This window comes from Narcine bancroftii, chromosome 6 (genome assembly GCF_036971445.1).
Source record: "Narcine bancroftii isolate sNarBan1 chromosome 6, sNarBan1.hap1, whole genome shotgun sequence".
NCBI lineage: Eukaryota > Metazoa > Chordata > Chondrichthyes > Torpediniformes > Narcinidae > Narcine > Narcine bancroftii.
The window spans coordinates 164,121,620-164,144,122 of NC_091474.1; the positions used below are offsets into that span (position 1 = coordinate 164,121,620).

Genomic DNA, 22,503 nt, shown 5'->3' on the forward strand with positions numbered 1-22,503 from the left:
CCAGTCTTTTTTCTTAAATTAGCTGGGATTTTATATAATACATTTTTTTTAAATTTCAGTTTGAGATGAGAACATATTCATTAATTGTGGTGTAATGCAATATGTTATATTATATGATGCCACATAGTGATCATTTTTCCTTCTTGAATATGTACTCCTATTCTCATGTATCGTTTACCTATAATATGATTAATAAAAAGATTGAAAAAGAGAGAAAGAAAGAAAATCCATGGCCCCTAACCACTCAAATTGAACAAGGAGCACTTAAATGAGTCTAAGAACTTTGAATCCCTTTGAATAGGGAATTGGAATGCTCTGATTGCAGGATGTGGGAAATCTGGAAGAGCACAATTTCCCCTAATAACTGCACCTGCAAGAGGTGCATCCAGCTACGGCTCCTTACAGGCCATGTTAGGGAAATGGAGCTGCAACTGGATGAACTCCAGATCATCCAGAAGCTAAAAGGAGACAGTCATGTCTAAGAGGCAAGAGACAGGTAACTGGGTGACTGTTAGGAGAGGAAAGGGGAATAGGCAATCAGTGCAGGGCACACCTGTGGCTGTTCCCCACAACAATAAGCATACCATTTTGCATACTGTTGGGGAGGAAATGATCTACCAGGGACAAGTCATAGTGGCCAGGTCTCTGGCATAGAGTCTGGCCTTTTGGCCAAGAAGGAGAAGAGGAGAGCTATAGTGACTGGGGATTTGATAGTTAGGCGAATAGATGGGAGGTTCTGTGAACAAGATCAAGATTATCGGATGGTATGTGGTCTCACAGATGCCAGGGTCAGGGACATCTCAGATCATCCAGAGCATTTTGAAGTGGGAAGGTGAGCAGCCAGATGTTGAGGTCCATGTTGGTTCCAATGACATAGATAGAGATGAGGTCCTGAAGAAGAAGAAGGCTGAAACTGAAAAACAGGACCTCAGGTATGATAATCTAGGGATTGCTGCCTATTTCATGTGCCAGTGAAAGTGGGAATAGGAAGTTTTGGCAGATGAATGTGTGCCTGAAGAATTGGTGTAGAAGGGGTTCAGATTTGTGGATCATCAGACTCTCTTCTGGGGAAGATCTGACCTGTACAAAAAGGATGGGCTGCACCTAAACTGGAGAGGGACCAATATCATAAAGGAAAGCTTTGCTAGAGCTGTTGGGGAGGGTTTAAACTAGTTTTGCAGGAGGGTGGAAAACAGAGTGTGAGAGCAGAGAATAAGGCAAAAAGTGGAAAGGATAATGCAATGTGTTGTGGGTTTGTGAGGAAGGACAGGCAGGGGTAGAAGCATAAATGTAGTCAGATCAATACATGGATCAATGCATGGAATTATAATGTTGTGCCTATTACAGAGACTTGGATGACACAAGGACAGGATTGGCTGATGCAGGTATCGGATTTTAGACGTTTTAAAAGGGATAGGATGGGAGATAAAAGGGGGGGGGGGGGAGTAGCATTACTGGCCAGGGATAGAATCACAGCTGCAAATAGGAAGAATGCTGTAGAGGGAGTGTTCACTGAGACAACATGGGTGAAAATAAAAAATAAGAAGGGGGCAATCACTGTACTCGAATAGTCTACAGTCCTCCAAATAACCCTCAGGATACTGAGGAACAGAGAAGTAGGCAGCTTTTGGAATGGTGCAGAAATAACAGGGTTGTGTTATGGGAGGCTTCTACTTCCCAAATATTGATTGGCACCTCCTTACTGCAAGAGGGATAGATGGGGCAGAATTTGTCAGATGTTTCCACAAAGGACTCCTGACACAGTATTTGGACCAGCGGATTAGAGGAGAGACCATACTAGATCTAGTATTGGGTAATGAATCTGGTCAGATGACAGACCTCTCAATGGGGAGCATTTTGGTAATAGTGACCACAATTCCCTGAGCTTTAGCATAGCTATGGACAAGAATAAAAAAGGAGAAAATGGTAGAGTGTTTAATTGGGGAAAGGCTAACTACAATGGGATGAGGCAGGAACTAGGGAGAATAAATTGAGAATGGGCATTCATGGGTGAAAGCACAGAAGTAATGTGGATGATGTTTAGTGACCACTTTGGTGGGGTTCTGGATAGGTTTGTCCCACTGAGATAGGGAAAAAATGGTAGGAAAAGGGAACCATGGTTGACAAAACAGGTGAGGCAACTAGTCAAGAGGAAGAGGAAGCATTCATTAGATTAAGGAAGCAAAAAAACTAGAAGGGCTCATGTGAATTATATGGTAGCTCAGAAGAAATTACTTAGGACAGCTAAAAAAAGGGCATGAGAAGGCCTTGGCAAGTAGGAAACCCCCAAAGCGTTTTAAGCATACATAAAGAACAGAAGGATGATGAGTGAAGGTAGGACCAATAAAGGATAAAGGAGGCTGAGGAAGTTGGGGAAGTCCTCAATGTATACTTTGCTCCAGATAAAAGGAACTTGGTTAAAGTGAAGTCAGAATAGAACAAGCTTGTGTGCTGGATCAAGTTGTGATAAAGAAAGAGGAAGTGCTGGATCTTCTTAAAAACATTAGGATTGATGTCCCTAAGACCAGATGAGATATAGCCCAGGTTGGTATGGGAAGGGTGCTGAGAAATGGCTGGGGCTTTGGCAATGATCTTTGCCACAGGAGAGGTGCTGGAGGATTGGAGAATGGCAAATCTGGTCCCCTTCTTTACAAAAGGAAATAGGGAAAATCCTAGGAATTATATACCAGTGAGTCTTGCATCAGTGGTGGACAAACTAATGGAGAGGATTCTTAAGGACAAAATGTACAAATTTAGAGAAGCACAGTCTTCCCAGGGATAGTCAATATGGCACTGTGAGGGGAGGTCATGCTTCACATGCCTAATTGAGTTTTTTGAGGAGGTAACAAAAGAAATTGATGAAGGTAGGGCTGTAGATGTGTTGTATGTGGATTTTAGTAACACATTTGACAAGGTCCCCATGGGAGACTCATTCAGAAACTCATAAGGCATGGGATTTATGGATCCTTGGCTGTGTGGATTCAGAATTGGTTTGTCTGTGTAGAGTGTAATAGTGGATGGAAAATATTTTGCCTGGAGGTCAGTGAACAATGGAGTTCCACAGGAATCTGTTCTGGGAGCCCCTGCTCTTTGTGATTTTTATAAATGACATTAACTTAGAAGTATAGGGATGGGTCAGTAAGTTTGCAGATGATACACAGGTTGGAGGTGTTGTGGATAATATTGAAAGTTGCTGTCAGTTACAACAGTATATTGACAGAATGCAGAGTGGAGCGGAAAAGTGGCAGATGGAGTTCAATCCAGATAAGTGTGAGTTGATGCATTTTGGCAGGTTAAATTTGAAGGCAGAATACATGGTTAATGGTAGGATACTTAACAGTGTGAAAGAACAAAGAGACATTGGGGTTCAAATCCATAGATCTCACAAGGTTGCTGCACAGATTGACAGGAATGCCTGTGGTATGCTGTGCTTCATTATTCAGGGGATTGAGTTCAGGAGTCGTGAGGAAATGTTGCACTTCTATAATTCTCTGGTGAGATCACACTTGAAATATTGTGTTCAGTTCTGGTCACCTCATTACAGGAAGGATGTGGAAGCTTTGTTGAGGGAGCAGAGGAGATTTACCAGGATGTTGCTTGGAATGAAAGAAAATCTCATGAGGCAAGGTTAGCAGAGCTAGGATTTTTCTCTTTGGAGTGAAGCAGAATGAGAGGTGACTTAATTGAGCACTACAAGATTATGAGAGACATAGATAAGGTAGACAGGCAGCACCATTTTCCCAGGGCAGGAGGAGCAAACCCGATCGAGTCCACGCTGCTGAAGATCCAGCTGCGCTGGATGGGTCACGTCTCCAGAATGGAGGACCATCGCCTTCCCAAGATCGTATTATATGGCGAGCTCTCCACTGGCCACCGTGACAGAGGTGCACCAAAGAAAAGGTACAAGGACTGCCTAAAGAAATCTCTTGGTGCCTGCCACATTGACCACCGCCAGTGGGCTGATAACGCCTCAAACCGTGCATCTTGGCGCCTCACAGTTTGGCGGGCAGCAGCCTCCTTTGAAGAAGACCGCAGAGCCCACCTCACTGACAAAAGGCAAAGGAGGAAAAACCCAACACCCAACCCCAACCAACCAATTTTCCCTTGCAACCGCTGCAATCGTGTCTGCCTGTCCCGCATCGGACTGGTCAGCCACAAACGAGCCTGCAGCTGACGTGGACTTTTTACCCCCTCCATAAATCTTCGTCCGCGAAGCCAAGCCAAAGAAAAGGAGCAAACCACAAAGGACATTTGTACAAAGTGAAAGGTGGAAAGTTTAGGGGAGACATCAGGGGTAAATTTGTTACACAGAGAGTTGTGGGTGCCTGGAATGCATTGCCAGGTGTGGTGGTGATGCTGGAACAATGGGGGCATTTAAGAGACTCTTAGACAGGTACATGAATGAAATAGAAATAGAAGGTTATGAGTAATGGAGGGTTTTTTGGTAGGCAGATAGGCCAGCACAACATTGTGGGCTGTAATGTTCTATATTTTAAAAGAAGCCCGCCATCTCATACTTAACAATTGTCAAGTACCCCCTGCATATGAGTGGATCCCACTTTAAGGTCTCAGAATCCTCTCCTGTGGAGTGGAGGCAAATCATTTGAGACCCTCAGTGACTAGCGAAGTTGAGGAGAAAGAAAAACTGCTGTGTGGGATTTTGGAAATTTTTCATCTGATTAAATATATTCCAGGTGACTTGCTTGCAACCATTGATTTATTACACTGCAAGTTGACAAGTTGGAATGTGACTTTCCTTACCCACCTCTACTTATCACTGTCATCAACAATCCTTCAACAAATAATATTTTCAGATTCATTCTAATCTATTGGTACTCATTACACTTTCAACCCTATTTGAAATGAATGAATTAAACGACCAACCAGTTACTTTTCATGTATCAAAATGACATGGCCGAAGGAAAACATTTTGGCATTGAATGCAGCAACTTGGGAGCAGTGATTCATATTGGAGGAAGTGGGGGAGGGCAGTGACAGGAAGAGAAAATCTGGCAGAACTAATCTTCCATATGGTTCACCTCAATAATATTCCTTATTGAAAGAAGGAATAAACTGAACAAATACAACATTAAACAAACTCCACCCTTTCATCAGCTGCCAGAGTCACGAAATACAGCTGAAATCACTAACTGTTGCATTATGCTTATATTTTCCCATGTCTGGCATTCATTTCAAAAGCATTCAGCGTCAAGATAATTTTGAAGAACAAGTATTTTGGAATTTTTCAGAGCTGACCCCCACTTGTTACTCTTGAATTTCTGTCAGTCCCAGCCAAGAACCATGCCCAAAACTGATATAATACTGGCCTAATTTTCTCACAGCAAAACTTCCTGAGCTCTATATTTTGCAGCAAAAAGTACTTTGATGCAACAGGGAATTCCTGAAACTTCATTTTTTTTTAGATTTTTAAAAATTCTCAAAAATCAAACTTTTGTGGGTCTTTTGGAAGAATGCACTGATACATTTGGCATGTTGAGAGCAAGAACAAATGTCTAAGTGTTGAGATTATTTGTTAAGATTTGGTTGCTGAGGTTAGGTTGGGCTGGTTCACAAGAGATTACTCATATTGCTTTGGATGCAGAACAAGTTGAACCAAAAATATTGAACCAGTCCTGAATTGACATCTATTCTTTTAAATTCGATTTGGAAAAAGAAGGCTTTAAGAAAAATAAGCTTGTTAAAATTATTAATTCATTGAGGCTTCCACAGTCTGAAAATAGTGAAGCTGATTTCATGTTGTTGTGTGCCTGGGAATAGTCTACTCCCAGTGGGAGAAAAAGAACCATAGATCCATTTCACCACATCTCCACTTCTTTTCTGTTATGCTGGGATCTCCTGGAGATTGAGCTTGTGTTTGGACAACAGCCAGCACTACTCCTGCAAGTGACTTTCCTTACCCACCTCTACTTATCACTCTTCTCAAGGCCAGCTCAGTTCTGGGGAAGCATCTGGTTTACATTAATGCTTTGAACCCTGAAACAAAGATGGGTTTAGTAATGTCAGGCAGAGCATTTAAATCAGGAACTCATATATTGGGATGTATCTCAATGGCAATTTACTATGATAGACACAAGATTTTCTATTCTTCTATGTTTCAGAGCTCATCTCGAACTCAGGTCTCAATATCAGTAAGATGCTCACTGGCAGCAGAAATATAATCACAACAATCTGCAACATCACTGATTCTGTCTTTTTCACCAAACAAGAGGATCAACCCATTGTTCCATTCTAATTATAGAAGATCTAGACAAGAGCAGTGTCACTTGTATTTAAAAACAAGATCCTAACCCAGTATAACTAAAACATAGAACTAATTGCAGGCTCGGTAATGAAACAGTAAAATCCATGGCATCTGGAATTCAAGCACAACCCAAACAACCAGCTAACAAATCGAGGAAATAAATAAATTTTTAAAATTGAAATAAACTAGAATAAATAACAAGTTAAAATTGTAAAAGTAAATGTTCTCTGAAGCAGCACATAACCCTTTGGTGAAGATGGGAGCAATCATTCAGCCAGCAGGGCACTCCAGTCGTGCCCTACCCACAGAAGCTGTTAGAATAAAGTTTCAATAAAGTTGAGTTTGAATAAAATGGCAGTGCCCAGGACGAAGATCCAGTCGATGCTGCTTGCTGTTGGGGTGACTCTCCTGGAGTGTCTCCCTATCCCTGCTGAGTAACAGTCTTTCTCTTTATTAGTACAGTATTACAAGCAGATTCTACAAATCAGAATTTATGGTTGTGAAACTAAAAACACCATTCAGAATGGACACTGCAACTGAAGAGGGCAATGGGAAAACACTTCAGTATTTTTTCCCATGTATAATCATAAACTCAACATCGACTATGGTCTCAGCTCAAAGATGGAGTCTTCACCAAAGGAGAACAGGGGAAGCAACAACATTCGGAGGGTCAGAGATCATGACGGATGGAGAGACATGAATGTCTGCATCAAACAGCAAGGCACCTGAATGATGATGAAGTATATTAGCATGATTTTATCTGTAAACTTGGGGGAAGGAGGGAGGGGGGGGTTAATTATGACGGCGGCACATTTAGCGGAGCGGTTAGCAAAGCGCTGTACAGCACCAGCAACCGGGGTTCGAATTTAAATTTATATTTTGTAAGTTAAAATGAACTTTACATAATTAAGGCCTACAATTATTTTTTTTTCAAATTACTTTGCATTTTGCACTGTCTTTTGTCTTTTAAACTGTGCATTCTTAGTGCTGGTGTATTTGTTAGGCATTGTAAAACTGTATGTCAGTCAACAGGAACATTTGCATATCCGGCATCCGCGATCCCCATAGGTGCTGGATACCAGGGATTTCACTGTAATGCCGTGCCATTGAGGGAGCTAGGTTATCTCAAAAGTATAGCCCAGAGAGTCCAAGCCAAACATCAAACACCCACACACACAAACCTCATATTTATTCTCCTCTCTTTCCAATCCAGTTATATACAAGGGGGGCAATATGGCCTATTACTGGGATGTTGGAGGAAATCCATACAGTCATGGACAGAAGGTGCAACCACCACACATACCAACAATAAAAGGAAAGACATAAAAGTCTGCAGACACCATGGTTGACGTACAAACGCAAGGCTGGAGAAACTCAGCTGGTCAAATCTGTACTTAATGTAGCAAAGATCAAGATACATAACCATAGTTTTGGGCTTGAGCCCTTCATCAAGGTAGGCACCTGTACTGACAGAGGTCAGACTTGAACTTGGGCACAGGAACTGTGAGGCAGCAGGCCCCACTTGCTGTATCTCTATGCCTTTGTATTTTTACATCTCCATGGATCTACTACCTAATATGTCTCTTGATTGAATTTCATTTGCCACTTTTCTACCATGTCACCATAAGGACAGAAGGAAAAAGAAACTAGAAATGAATACACAGCCTTTGCAGTCATCCTTGCTATTCAAATGGTCATAGCTTATCTGCCCCAGGTTCCATCTTCTCTGCAGTATAATCTCAAATCCCAGATCTTTCAAAAACTGATAATGATATTAAGTTTATTGTCATAAACATTATACAATATATATGTGCACCAAAATTCTTACTTTCTGTAACTGAACTGGTATTTGTAACCAAAAAGAACTATAATAGTAAACTTAATTGAATAAAAAATGCCCATAAGATAGATAATAAATATTCACAGTATCCAGTGCAAAAATGCGATCTTGCAATAGTACAGACAATCCTTTTTTAGTAATGGAACAGTCTATGATTAGTGTTACAAGAGAAGGGTCAACTGCCTGAAAGCTGTTGAAAAGAAACTGTTCTTGCACCGAAAGGTGCTGGTCATCAGGCTTTGACTGAAGGTGGCAGTGACAAGTAGTTGTGCCCAGGGTGATGGGGGTCCTTTATGATGTTGAGGCAGCACCTCAGATAAATGTCTGCATTGGATGGGATATTGCAGCAGTGATGGACCTGGCTATATGTGTTACCTGCTGCATTACTGGATACTTGAATTACCAAACCAGGCTGTAATGCAACCAGTCAGTATACTTTCCACTGTGTATCTGTAAAAGTTTGATAGAGTATCTGATGTTATGCAAAATCTCCTAAAACTTCTTAGAAAGTAGAAGCATTTGTGTGCCTTCTTCACAGTTGCCTTGATGTGCTGGCTTGAGAAAAGGTCTTTTGAAATGTTGACTCCCAGGAACTTTTGACCCTCTCCAGCTCTGTACCACCAATGAGGGCAAGTATATGGTCCCTCAACCTCACCTTCCAAAAAAAAGCTCTTTGGTCTTGGTGATGTTGAGAGCAAGACTCTTGTTCTGGCACCTCCCAACTAGTAACTTGATCTCGTTTCTGTATTCTGATTAATTTGGGAGTGGCGTGATTAGTGTAACGGTTAGCACAGCGCTATTTCAGCACCACTGACCTGCGTTTGAATCTGCTGCTGTCTGCACAGGGTTTGTCTCTTCTCCATTTCCTCTGAGTCCTCCCGTTTCCTCTTACCTGCCAAAGACGTACAGCGTTAGATAGTTAATTGATCGCATGGGTCACATGAGTGTGATTGAGCAGTGTGGGTTCGTGGGCCAGAAGGATCTGTTATTGTTCTGTATATCTAAATTAAATTAAACAAAAATTAAAATTACCTTTCCAGTTATTCAGCCAATGATGGTGGGGTCATCAGCAAATGTTTGTATTGATTTAGAGCTGTGCAGTCATGTACAGGGAATGGCACAGGGGATTAAAAACACAGCCTTGGGGTGCTCCTGTGTTGGTGGTCAGTGAGGAAGAGATGATGCTATTATTTACCTACTATCTCATTGAACTCATCAACTTCCTCTTTAAATGTCATCAATGATCTTGCCCCACCACCTTTCAGGGTCATGAATTCCAGAGATTGCTTTTATTTTTCCAATTCTTAATCTTTCTATGGTGAATTTTAAAAGGCCCCCAATCCTCAAGCCTACTGCTTGCTATTTCAGGAAATTACAAGCCTTCTCCTAAAGTTTCATGCAATCTTTAGTATCTTCAATGTCATGAATGAACTTTTCCCATTGTGATTTCATGCCTCAAAACAATTTTTGCTTTGCAACTCATGCATTATTTCTTTAAATACTAACCATCGCCTCTGCACCATCATATCCTTCAATGTTTTCACTCCATTGATCAAAATTGATTCTCCTCTCATATCCAGTAAATGGCTCACTTGGGACTTTAGGAGTGCAGGTAGGCAGATTTTCCAAATGATCCCATTAATACCCAACAAAATTTAATTCTCCAATTTAGAAGTTATCCAGTAATGTCGTAAATTTTCCAGTGAGGCCAATGATTTGAACATGGGTTAAAAAGTCAGTGGAAAGTTTAAAGGAAATGCTGGAATTGAGGCTATGGTGAATTTAAAGGAAGGTTTGGAAGTGAATTTAAAGAAAATACTGGCCCCAGTGAGCCAGTGCTGACACTTTGGTATTACCCTACTGAACAACTGGATGGTAGACTATTAAGATTTATTTCTGCCTTTGCTTTAACCCCAGTTTTGCATTGAGTTACATCACTTGCAAACTCAATGCAAAATTTTATCATATTATGTCGTTCAAAATATTGTGCAGAACGAAATCCAAAATAACCTTTTGTCCAGATGCCTTATTGATCTAGAAAAGAAATTCGTATACATTCCATGAATTTTGCTTTCTCTTATCACAGCAAATTCATTATATCCAGCCTATATTTAGTTTTGACTCACCTGTGATAACTACTGTCACATGTACTTCTCATTTCTAGATTTGTGCTACTTCCAATAACTTTTTGGTGGTTTACAAATCCTAAAAATATTTTCTATCCTTTTCTATTTCTTGTCTCTTCCTAAATTGTTTTTAGTTCTACATAATGTTCTGTCAAAGTTAGATCCTTTTCCACCACTGCACCAATCTCCTCCTTTATTGAAATTGCTACACCCATCACTCTTCTTTCTGCCTGTTCTTCCAAAATATTGAATATCCAGGAATATTTAACATCCAGCTCCATTCACTTTGGAGCCATGTTTACATAATAGTAATAAGATAATATCCATTTACTTCTGTTTGTACCATTAATTTGTTTTCTTGTTGAAAACGACATGGTTCAGCTACAGTGCCTTGACTTTGGACATTTTAAGATTTTTCTCCGCTTTGTTCCCCTTTACTGTTTGAGTTTGTTTTTTTGCTGCACATTAATTTTCCTTATTGCTTTTCCAAATTCTTCTTCTCACTTTGTTTCTTTCCTTCCTGAGTTTCCTTTAAGATTCCATCTCCAGCTAAGCTCATTTAAAAACTTCCCAGTAGTATTATTATTAAATACTTCCTCACCATCTGTCTAGGCAGACATACATTACCATTCAAAACTCTATTATTCTGTCCCCTTGCCAATATGCCATTCCTCTGTCTTCTCTAAACTTCAGATCATCCACCTCCACAAAATATCTCCTAAAATTGTTCTCTCACTGACTCCTTAAGTGGTTAATTTATCCACATTTAAAAATTAAAAGATCTAAAATGGTGGAAATAGTCAGGTGGTATCTATAAATAGCTAACAGAGGCTGAGTTTTTGTTTCAAATTTCTAGCATGTGCAGTTTTTTGGGTTATCTGCTTGCAAGTGCTCTGCTTCAATCATTTGATAAAACTGCCCTCCTGGACAAAGGTTAGCTAATTAAGCTTTTATATAATACAGTGACATTTCATTAATGAAATGATTTCTATGTATTGTCAATTCCAGTTCAAATAGAGACATAAATGATATTTCATTAGGTAGAATATTGTTCACCTCAGATTTGATTGTGTAATCAATACACAACAAAGAATAGTTTTGGTTGACTGGTGATTTGAAGATGTTGATAGCACTAGGCACTTTACAACAATGTTAAAGTAGGAAGTCAAAAGAGAAGGTGACAATCAATTGGATATTCCTTGTGGATGGTGCAGATTTAAGCCCAACAAAATCATAATGATTTTTGAACATGAAGAGCTCTGATACAAAATTATGACTGGTATTTAATCAAATACAATGATTGTTGTGAACTCTTGGGAGTCTGCATTAAAGGCTTATTCTATCAACATCAAGGGAGCCAGTATTATAATTTTATTCTAAGGACATAGGCACTGGTTTTCTCAGTCATCACTGATTAAGATTCTTGACCTAACTGTAATCATAAGGATCCTTCATAAAGGTTTGCTTGAGATTGCCAATTTTAGTTGTTTTATGTCCCGTTTTGATATCATACTGGACTGATTTATTCTAAGGCAAGTCATAGTGTTGGTAGTGAATATCACTGAAATGCATACATTTAAAAACAATAATATTTTAACCTTGTTCAGAATCAGTTACGTTACATTGAAACAATACCAGTGCACCAAAAATGTGTGTTTTGTCATATTCAATGATTTAACTGTGACGACCACATAGCGTGCTATTTTTAAAATATCTGAAACCACTAATTCTATTGATTCTCAACAAAATAATCAAGACTGCTGACAGAGATTGACATTTCCTGGAAAATGTCATCCACTTTTGAAAACATAAGTAGAAAACCAATAAGGTACAATCATTTTACTTAGCTGTGGGAAAACTATGTTTGATATGATAATTATGCAGAAAGTGTTCAAGATTATTGCATATAACAGCAAGAATAATTCTTATCAATATATCAGGGCTGTAGTTACTATTGAACTAGCCTTGACATTGAATGCAGATGCTTTTGGGTGGAAATTAAATCGTTTGAGTTCCAACTCTTGAATTTAATTGAAAACAAAACATTGAAATTAAAATGATTGATCAAATAGTGGGATTTGTATCTGTCTACAGTCAAGGAACATTTTTATTGCTTCCAAGCCGTGACTGATGCAAATATAGAAAGAGTGAACAGCATTGCAGAATTTGACAAACTCAGCAACTTAGACTGTTCAGAGCTTTCTCCTCAATAAATCATAACATTTTCAAATGTTAAAATTCCTATAAAGTAATGCTTAAATCTTCTTGCACAGTCTTAGTCTAAGATGACAATTGCAGATTTTAATACATATTCTTCACATGTTTTAAAGAGTTAATTTATTCCATTTGCTCCAAATCAGTTTTTTTCATCATAGCTAACTGATTTGAAACAAAGAGGGTACCTAAAACATATTAGAGTGTGTACATTTGGTTGCAGATAGGAGAGGTAAAAAAATTTTAAAAATAAGGAAAAAGGTGAGTGCATTGGGAACTGGCTCCAGTCAATAGACTTCACCACTTAACCTGAGCAAGTTGAAAGTCAATTTTAAATTTATTGTCAGAGTATATACATGGCATCACACACAACCCTGAGATTCTTTATCTTGCGGGCAAGGCAGAATTTCTACTTACTGGTAGTGTAAACTGTACTCAAGAAAAAGATATGTACACAAAAGAGATAAATGCAATCAATGAAAGAAATGTAAACAAGCCATGCAACTACAGAAAAAAATATTCAGTTATAAATAAAGCACAAAGTAAGTCCTTAAATTAGCCCCTAATTGGGTCTGTTTATGAGTCTGATGGTGGAGGGGTACCAACCTTTCCTGAACGTGGTGGTTTTAACCTTGTGGCACTTATACCTCTTTCTTGATGGCAGCAGCAACAAGAGTATGTCCTGAGACTTGGGGATCCTTGATGATTGATGCTGTTCTCTAACTGCAGCATTCCATGTAGATTTTCCCAATGATGAGGAGCATTTTGCCAGTGATAAACTAGCTTTTGCAGGGCTTTCCACTTGTAGGTATTGATACTCCCATACCAGGCTGTGATGCAGCTGGTCAGCAAACTTTCCACCACACATCATTAGAACTTTGCCAAGAATTCCAATGTCATACTGAACTTGCACATACTCCTGAGGAAGTAGAGGCACTGATGTGCTTTCTTCATGATGGCATTTGTATGTAGGGTTCAGGAAAGGTATTCCAAGATAGTGACTCCCAGTAATTTACATTTGCTCACTTTCTCCACTGTTGATCCTCCAATGGTCACTGACTTGCAAACCTCTGGATTCTCTTTGTAAAGTCTACAATCAGCTGCTTGGTTATGGTGATATTGAGTGAGAGGTTGATGTTGGTGCACCATTCAACCAAGTGTTCATTCTCTCTCTTGCATGCTGATTCATCACCCCTTTTTAGACTTCACTGTTACAGTGATTGCATGGATGTCCAATGCCATGCCAGAGAATGCCGTGAGGTAAAACTAAAAGGGATGACTATCTCAGTGCCCTGAGCCTGGGTAGTGTTCAATGGTGTCAGACTTGAACTGCATACCCTTCAGGAGGTCCAATGCAGGTTAATCTACCCAGCCTGGCTATGGATCACTTACGATGACAAGATGAAGGATTTCTTCTCAGCTGAAGAAGTGAGAATATATGTCAAGACGTTGAAAACCAAATGATTAAAGCAGGAGTGCTGTAGGAATATCAGAGGAATGGGAAGCCACATCAAAATATCAAAAGTTTTCTCCCATCTGAACCGGTTAAATGGAAATTGAGGCGCAACTGTGGGAACATGCTATTGAGAGAATTTGTTCCACCAACCCTGCGCTCATATGGGACTCATTCAGTTCACGATGCTACATAGAATCCAAACTCTCAGCCATTTATCCTGAAATAGAGGACAAATGCAATAGATGTAATGGCTCCCCTTGACAGCTAAGTCATGTGTTTTATCAGTGCCCCAAAATACAGAAGTTCTGGAGCAGAGTTTTCAGCATACTGCCCATTGACTGCAATATTTGGAATCTCTGACAATTTCCTGCAGAAAGATGCGATAGCATTTATGTCCCTATGAGCCAAGCATCTAATCTTTTTACATTAGAAGTCTGACGAGGGTCCTTCTATTACACAATGGATTAAGGATATCAGTTTATTAAATTGGAGAAAATCAAATACGTATTAAGAGGGTCCACCGGAAAATTTTTCCACAAGTGGAAAACCCTTTATGCATTTTTATTATGAATTAGGAGTGGTTTCAGAGCAAAAGACTAACTATGAGATGGTTGTACCAGTATAATCGGTAATATATTGTCAGCAAATGTGCCAAGATGGTCAGGGGGTTGGGGTCCGGGCATGTATCTCAGGGTGTATGTGAATATTTGTGGATACGTGTGTTGGTTTTTCTATTTTTTATAAAGAAAAATAGAAGCACAATGTACATCTATATAATGTGCACAAAGTTGTTTATGATGCTCAATAAATGTATTTTGGGGACAAAAAACACATTAAAAAAAATCACAGTGCAGGGAGTAGTGTTAAAATGTCAAATGTCAAAGAGAAAAGTGCCAAAACAGGGAAGAGATTAAAGTACAGTTTAAGACAGTGCATCTGTTGCCAGAGAGAGAACAATAGAAGAGCCAATCAACACAAGACCCACAATGTCTTGAACATAACACTGGTCAAAATGAATGGATGCCTGGGGTTGTTTCTTCTTGGGGAAAGTTTTGACTGTTATTACACAAAGGCCAGATTGGATGACAATGTTATTAAAAATATCAAACCCCACCCAAACCTGTCACAAAACCAAGTACTTTAAAAGGAGACCCCAGTATCAGCTTGCTTTCAGGGGTTTCAAATTTAAATACTTAACTGAGGTCAGCAACCTTTGTGTCTTCTGTGCCATCTGCCATCTTATTGCTTTGCTTCCTCTCTTTCACGAAAGATAATTTGATGATAAGTGAACATTAAAATAAGAGAAACAATAAAAGAAACAACGGAGAAACATCAGAGAAACATTGGAAGGGCAAAAACATGTTACAAAAATAAAAATAACAAAGTGATTATACTTGGAAGTTACCACAATTGTGTTGTACTGACATTGTTGCCAAGTCATATCTTTCACACCAACATAACATGTTTATTCTTTCAAACCAATTTTTAAATTATTTCCAAAATATTCCTACACCCCACTGAAATATTCTTAAGTTCCATGTCCCACCAAAATATTCCCATGCCCCACCTTGAGAATCTATGGTTTAATGGCTGTGAGAAAAGTGTGGAAAAGTGTGCCTTTTTGGGGTTTTCCCCACTATGAAATGACAAGACATTCTTCCCATCATCCTGACAATTTTAGGGAAGCAATTCAGCAGGTGTCATACATGCAAGAATGAGCAAGTCTGCATATCTGCCTCAGCAATGATAAGGTTGTGACACAAGTCCCATCCAACTCACTCAAATTCAAATGACAAGCCTTAATTCACTCCTTACAAGATCAAATTTTACATCATAATCTATCTTGGCCTTGCATCACAGTGTATTATATTATCTCAGTGCTGATACTTGCAGAATGTTTTATTGGCTGCAAAGAACTATCGGATGACCTGAGATTGTGCAAGCCACCACAAAAATTGAAGCCATTGTGAAGGTCTTGAGGAGTCTTGGGAGATTTTGTGAGCAGTGAAGTGGGGGTGAACTTGATTCACATTTTGACCTGATATTTAGTAAAGTCCACAGTATCCGGCACCCATGGGGATTGCGGATGAAGGATCTCCAATTTTCCACTTGACTGAAGCTTGCTCTTCCAATGCCTGACTAATACACCTGCATTAAGAATAAACAGTTTAAAAGACAAAAGACAGTGCAAAATGTAAAGTATTTCTTTTTAAATCAGTATTGTGATCCTTAATTATGTAAAGTTCGCTTTAATGTGATAATTCCCGTAGTTTACAAAAGATTACTAGTGCTGTAACAGTATTGCACCAACCACTATGCTGTGCCATCATCATAATTAACCTCCCCTAAGTTTACAGATAAAGCCTTATTACTTCATAATATACCAATAAAAATAAAGACTCTTATTCAGCAGGGATAGGGAGATACTTCAGGAGAGTTGCCCCAGCGTCAAGCGGCATCAGCCGCTCTTCAACCTGGGTGCCACCATTTTATTCAAACACAACTTTATTGAAACTTTGTTCAAACAGGTGCTGCGGGCGGGGCATGACCGGAGCATCCCGCTGGCTACACATTTGCTCCTATCTTCACCAAGGGGTTGTGTGCTGCATCAGTGAACATTTACCTTTCAAATGTTAAACTTTTATTTACATTTTTATTTATTCTTATTTATTTTATTTATCTATTTATTTATTTCCTCATTTTTTTTTGGCTGGTTGCTTTGGGTTGTTGGTTGCTTGAATTTTGGATACTGGGTTTTTGATGGTAATTTAAAAAAATGAATTGACCAAGACAGATGATTCAGCCAAACTATATATATATATATATATATATATATATATGTATGGGTCTTATTTAGATAATTTTTAAAAAATCCTTATGGAAATATTAGGATGTAATGCCACCAAAATATAGAGATACATCACTGTACATAATTATGATACATGGGTCACAAAATTATAACTCAATTTATTTGACTTTATTAAGCACATGAATCACTGATGTAGATTTGAAGGTACATTAATGTATATTTGCCATCAGTTTTAAACAATAGTGTTACTCTTTAAAATATTAGTTGAGATTTTGTTGTTTAGTTTCTTGGATGTGTTTATGAGTTGCAGAAAATATTCTAATGTCTGCTAGTTCCTATTCCTTATTTTATCCAGTTGTCTGGTTAACTGCAATAACATTTTGACCGTTGATTTTGCCTGTTGTTTGTTATACTTGGATATCTGGGACTGAATTTCATCCAATTTAATGAAATGAATGTCAACTCTTTCCAAAGAGTCCAAACAGTGGGACATCAGCATTGTTTCTAGTGACTACTGGTGCCACTTCCAATAATAATTTCACACATCCTAGCAATTTTTCATCCTATAAGTTTACCTTCCATCATCAACAAAGCGTTGGTGGTGTTATCCAGAGAATCACAGAAGTTGCAGATTCTTGAATCTTGAGCAGTCAAAGAATTGCTGGAGGAACTCAGCAGGTCAGACAGCATCTGTGGGTTGAAATGGTCAGTTTTCATTTTGGGAAGGACACTTTATCAGGAATGTCTCGACACATGGATGCTGTTTGACCTGCTGAGTTCCTCCAGCAATCCTTGATCTGCTCAGCTTATTGAAGTTCAGTTCCAAACCTCATTAAAGCTTTGATTGAAACATAGGGACAAAACTCAGATCTCGAGGGGAGATTAATGTGATTGACTTTGAAAGGCAATATGTGAGTGAATGTGGTATCAAGGACCCCTAATAAAATTAAAATGCTGGACATTAGGGAAAAGTTTCCCTTGGCTGGAGTCACTCATGACAGAAGAGGAATGAATTGCAATAGCTGGAGGACATTAAAGTTAATCCGAGGAAATTGCTACAAATGATTCAAGTGCAGCATTCTAAGTCTAGCTGCTTCATTTATGACCTTCCCTTCGTTAGGTCTGAAGCTGTTCCCTTCTGGTTTAACTACATTCAGCTTCATTTCACTTCTGGTTGAACTATATTCAGCTGAATATAGTTCTGGTTGACTTATATTCAGCATCCCATTGACCTGGGATGAATGATGTCAGTTACACAATTTAATAGCAAATAACATTTGGGCAATACAAGTGACAGGTCATGATCATCTTTAATGAAAATAGTTTTTTCCAATTTATCTTCAAAAGCAATAGATTCACAATAAATATCATGTTTTTCCTTTTTTCAAAGGTGTTTTATTTAGTAATTGCAAGAAATCACATTAACGCAATATTACAGTATTTCAGTTACACACTATTTATACTTTCAAATTATAATATGATCATCACCATCCAGAACATTCTTAAGACCTGTGGCGCCCACCAGTCCTGAAATTACCCATCATGCCTGTGGACACCTTGTGCTCCTTCTCCAGGGACTCATGGATCTAATCCCAGAAGATGGACATGCATTCAGCCTGGGCCAAACCCTCGATTGTCCGCTGCCTGGACCCATGAATAGCTAACTTGGGAAGGCTCAAGAGCAAACTGACTAGAAGATTCCCCATGTGAACCACCCCCCTCCTTACAGGGTAACCAAAGATCAAGAGCGTGGGACTGAAATGTAGCCAGAATGAGGAGTAGCCCCTTCATGGTACACTATCTCCTTCTTGCCACAGAAATAACAAGCAGTCGGGATGCCAGTAAATCCACTTAAAAATCTATTACCTGCTGCATCTTGGTGCAACTCTTTCCACCCCAGGTCTCCACTGTAACAGGGGAGGACTCCCTCGTAAAGAGACCTCCACTGGGGACCTCCTTCAGCTCCAGGTGCAAAACGGACTGCCAGAGCATGTCTGGATGGAAGATGAGGGCAAGGAAGTATGGTGTGCAGGAGCAGTTTATATAATAAGCACCTCGGCACATAACAAAAAGGCACAATGGACATCTCTGCAAAGCAGCTCATGTTGTGTGGGAACTATAATTATCCTTGTTAAATAAGATTAAGGAAAATCCAAATACATTTTATATGCATATTAGAAGCGGTACAGGAGCTAAGGAAAGGGTAGGTCCACTCAAGGATAAAGGAGAGGATTTATGCATGGAATCCGAGGAAGTGTGTGAGGTTATTAATGAATACTTTTCATTGATATTCACCAAGGAGAAGAATGTGGATGATGGTGAGAAAAGGAAGGAGTAAAATGATATTCAAAACCATTGATGTAGGAAGGAACAGGTGTTGGGTGTCATGTAAATTATTAAGATGTATACCAAGATATAGAAGGAAGAACAAGAGGAGATTGATGGGGTCTTGACTGAGATCTTTGTATTCTCTTTAGCCACTGGCAAGGTGCCAGAGGACTGGAGGCCAGCTCATGTTGTTCCTTTCTTTACAAAGGGCAATAGGGATAAACCACAATTATACCTTATATGAGTAGCAGAAGAAATGTTCAATAAACTTCAAAATAATTTTGTTAAATTTGGAAAAGAATGGACTAATTAGGAATACTGTAGTCAGCATCGTTTGGTGAGGGGGCGTTCCTCCCTCACAAAATGGATTGAGATTTTTGAGGAAATAATGAAGGTGAATCATGAGGGTCAGGAAGTCGATGTTGTCCACATGGACCTTAGTAAAACATTTACCAGTCCCTCATGCTCGTCTGAGATTATGGTGCAACAATTCATGGTAAGTTGGTAAACTGGATCCAAAATTGGCTATGGAAGACACCGGGCAGTGGTTGAGGGAGCTTCTCCGACAGGAGGTTGTAGCGCGTTGAATGACTCAAAGACTTGTAGATTCAAACCAAGGCTTTTATTACCAAAAGACTGGAGCGTAGTACATCAATGTCAACCAGTCCAGACTGTCCTGGGTCTGGTTAGGAGCAGAATCTTATGACCTGGCCAGTAGGTGTGGCTACGGCTCTCAGCCAATTATTAGCACTATATACAAATATATACAGAGGTGATAGGATCCCATACTATCATAGAAGTCTGGACCAATAAGGTTCAGCAGGGATCAGTACCAGGGCCAAAATTGTTTGTTGAGTACATAAATAATTTGAAGGAAAGTGTAGGTAATCTGATTAATATGTATGCATATCATTTGGTGGAGTTGTGAATAGCTAGTAAAGTTGTCAATAGATACAACTGGCTATAGATTCATTGGAAATTCAGATGGAGAAAGGCAGATGAAGTTTAATCTGATGAAGTGTGAGGTGAATAGAGTGGTCAGTGCCTGGAACACACTGCCAGGAGTGGTGTTGATGCAGAAATTATAGCAACATTTTGGAGGCACTTTTACACATGAACAGACAGGAAATGGAGGGATACAGATCATGTGCAGGCATAAGAGATTCTTTGGCTTGGCTTCGCGGACGAAGATTTATGGAGGGGGTAAAAGTCCACGTCAGCTGCAGGCTCGTTTGTGGCTGACAAGTCCGATGCGGGACAGGCAGACACGGTTGCAGCGGCTGCAGGGGAAAATTGGTTGGTTGGGGTTGGGTGTTGGGTTTTACCTCCTTTGCCTTTTGTCAGTGAGGTTAGCTGAATAGTAAATGGTTAGTGCAGAAGTGGGGTTGTTCATGTGCTGTATGTTTCTTTGTTTATATCCTCTGCCATCAATTTACCAGCCTTTATTATTCATCAACACTAATTTGGAACAATCACTTCAATGCTAATAATATTAAATAGGTTAGAGACATAGTTTTCTGCAAAGAGTGTTCACATTGCAATTCTCAAGAGTTATTTGTAGAGGTTATTTCCAATATACAATATTTTTAAGAGATAAGCCAAGATTGCAATGAAATATTTTCTACTTAAGTAGACAATGCAGCAGAAATAGCACTCAGGGAATTAAATAGCTTGCTCAGTCGGCTTCTCATCAAAAAGTTTAAATATACATTCTTTCCACTGTTGATGGATTCTGACTGAATACTATCTATCAGATGCATAAATATAAAGTAAACTCTTTCAATGCAATGCTATTAACATTAAACTCTCTTCTAGGTCACAAATCACCACCACTATTTCGATTTGTTGCTGGTCAATGGCCAAAAAATACTGGCCTTGTTATTGAAGCCAGATACCAAGACTACAAAATCAGTGGCTTGAAAATGTGTGTTAGAAAAGAGTAGATAGAAATTTATTCTATTTAATGAGATTGCATTTGACACGGGGATGCTTGATGCTAACTCTCTGTACCTGATGTTAGAAAATATCCAGTCCTGCTTTACTAATAACAATAACTTTAATAAGCATTTGAAACAATTAAGTATAAAGTAAAATTATGCAATGTGTAGTAAAAAGGAAATTTATAATTCAAACAGAATGAATTATTCTATCTGGAGAAATTAAAAATCAATTACAAAGCTTGATTAGAAACATTTGCTTTATGATTAGTAATGAAACCAAAAGTTGGTCACAACCACATATATAAAATGCTCACTTGAGTGGAATTGATTTTTCTGTTAATTTAATTGCAAAACATATCAAAGCTTTGGTGATTGATATCAATAAAAATAACAGAATATACTTTTGGTTCCAAACACTCCTTCCCATATCCTATACTTGTTTTCTCTTCACAGCTTATTTTCCAAAACCTTTTAAAATAATACTCTTATCCCTTCTTGAGTAACACTTGTGAAAAGTCTAATGTGATAAGGACCAATTTCTCATGATAATTCTCAATGTCTCAATTCTACAAATAGTGAAAACCAATTTACAGTTTTATTTCTCCAAACCTTCCATATTATAAGAAATAATCTTATAATAATCAATAATCTCTTTAACCTGCCACACTTCAATCTGTTCAAATCCTTTTAAATACTAATTTCTTCATGGCGATATCTCCCATCCAGGTTCAGCACCAATCCAATGTGTCATTGTCATATTTTTTGATTATTTTATTTATGGTTTTTCCACACAAACTCCAACAGGTGTCAATATCATAATAATGATATCCACATGAATTAGATTTTGTATTTGTTAATTCATTACAGTCTTCTCGTGAAGTTTGATTGTTTCATTTTTTTATCTCCTTTAACCCCCGCCCTTCCCCCCGATGTTAAACATTTAACACCAAACTAATTATACAAGTACTCACACACAATGATCAAGACACTCACAACAAAGGTATAAAACTTATATTTGGGGATTTAGGGGTTTGTCGTGTCACTGCAGCCAGCACATAGGCTGCCTTCCTTTGCTGTAGCTTTCCCTGGGTAGGAAAGGATGGACACCCTCCACTCCCTCACCAACGGAGGGGCGAATTAGGAGGACAGGGCAGGATGGTGAGGCAAAACGGTTCACCCTACAACTGTGCCCCTATGAAGTTCAATTAGGGCTTCCAGGCCTTTAAGAAAGTACCATATTGTTTCCTTAGGTTGTAGGTAATTTTCTTCAGGGAAACACAGCTCTTCATTTCTATGTTCTAAAATTCAATGCTCAAATAGGAGTCAGACTTCCAGGCAACTGCTATGCTCTTCCTGGCCATTGCCAATAAGATCATGACAAACTGAATTTGAAATTTGGACGGCTTCATTTTAAGTCTAACATCTATTATGTTTCCCAACAGGAAGATCTGTGGGTCCTATGGCAATTCTTTGCCTATGATTTTTTTCCAGGGCTTAGCCCAATTCCACCCAAAAGGGTCTTACCTTG

The 22,503-nt window shown here is 38.9% G+C and overlaps 1 long non-coding RNA gene across 2 annotated transcripts in view; it reads right to left on the minus strand.

The window, feature by feature from the left end:
• LOC138736683 (uncharacterized) overlaps positions 1 to 22,503 on the minus strand; it is a 94,149-nt gene that overhangs the window by 47,581 nt on the left and 24,065 nt on the right. Inside the window, exons 2-5 of one of the 2 annotated variants that reach the window (XR_011340503.1) lie at positions 15,937 to 16,046; positions 15,097 to 15,156; positions 13,049 to 13,862; positions 8,918 to 8,994 (exon numbers count right to left, since the gene is read on the minus strand). This is a non-coding gene — a long non-coding RNA (uncharacterized lncRNA). The remainder of the gene's footprint in view (positions 1 to 8,917; positions 8,995 to 13,048; positions 13,863 to 15,096; positions 15,157 to 15,936; positions 16,047 to 22,503) is intronic. The other variant, XR_011340502.1, reaches the window with a different exon arrangement.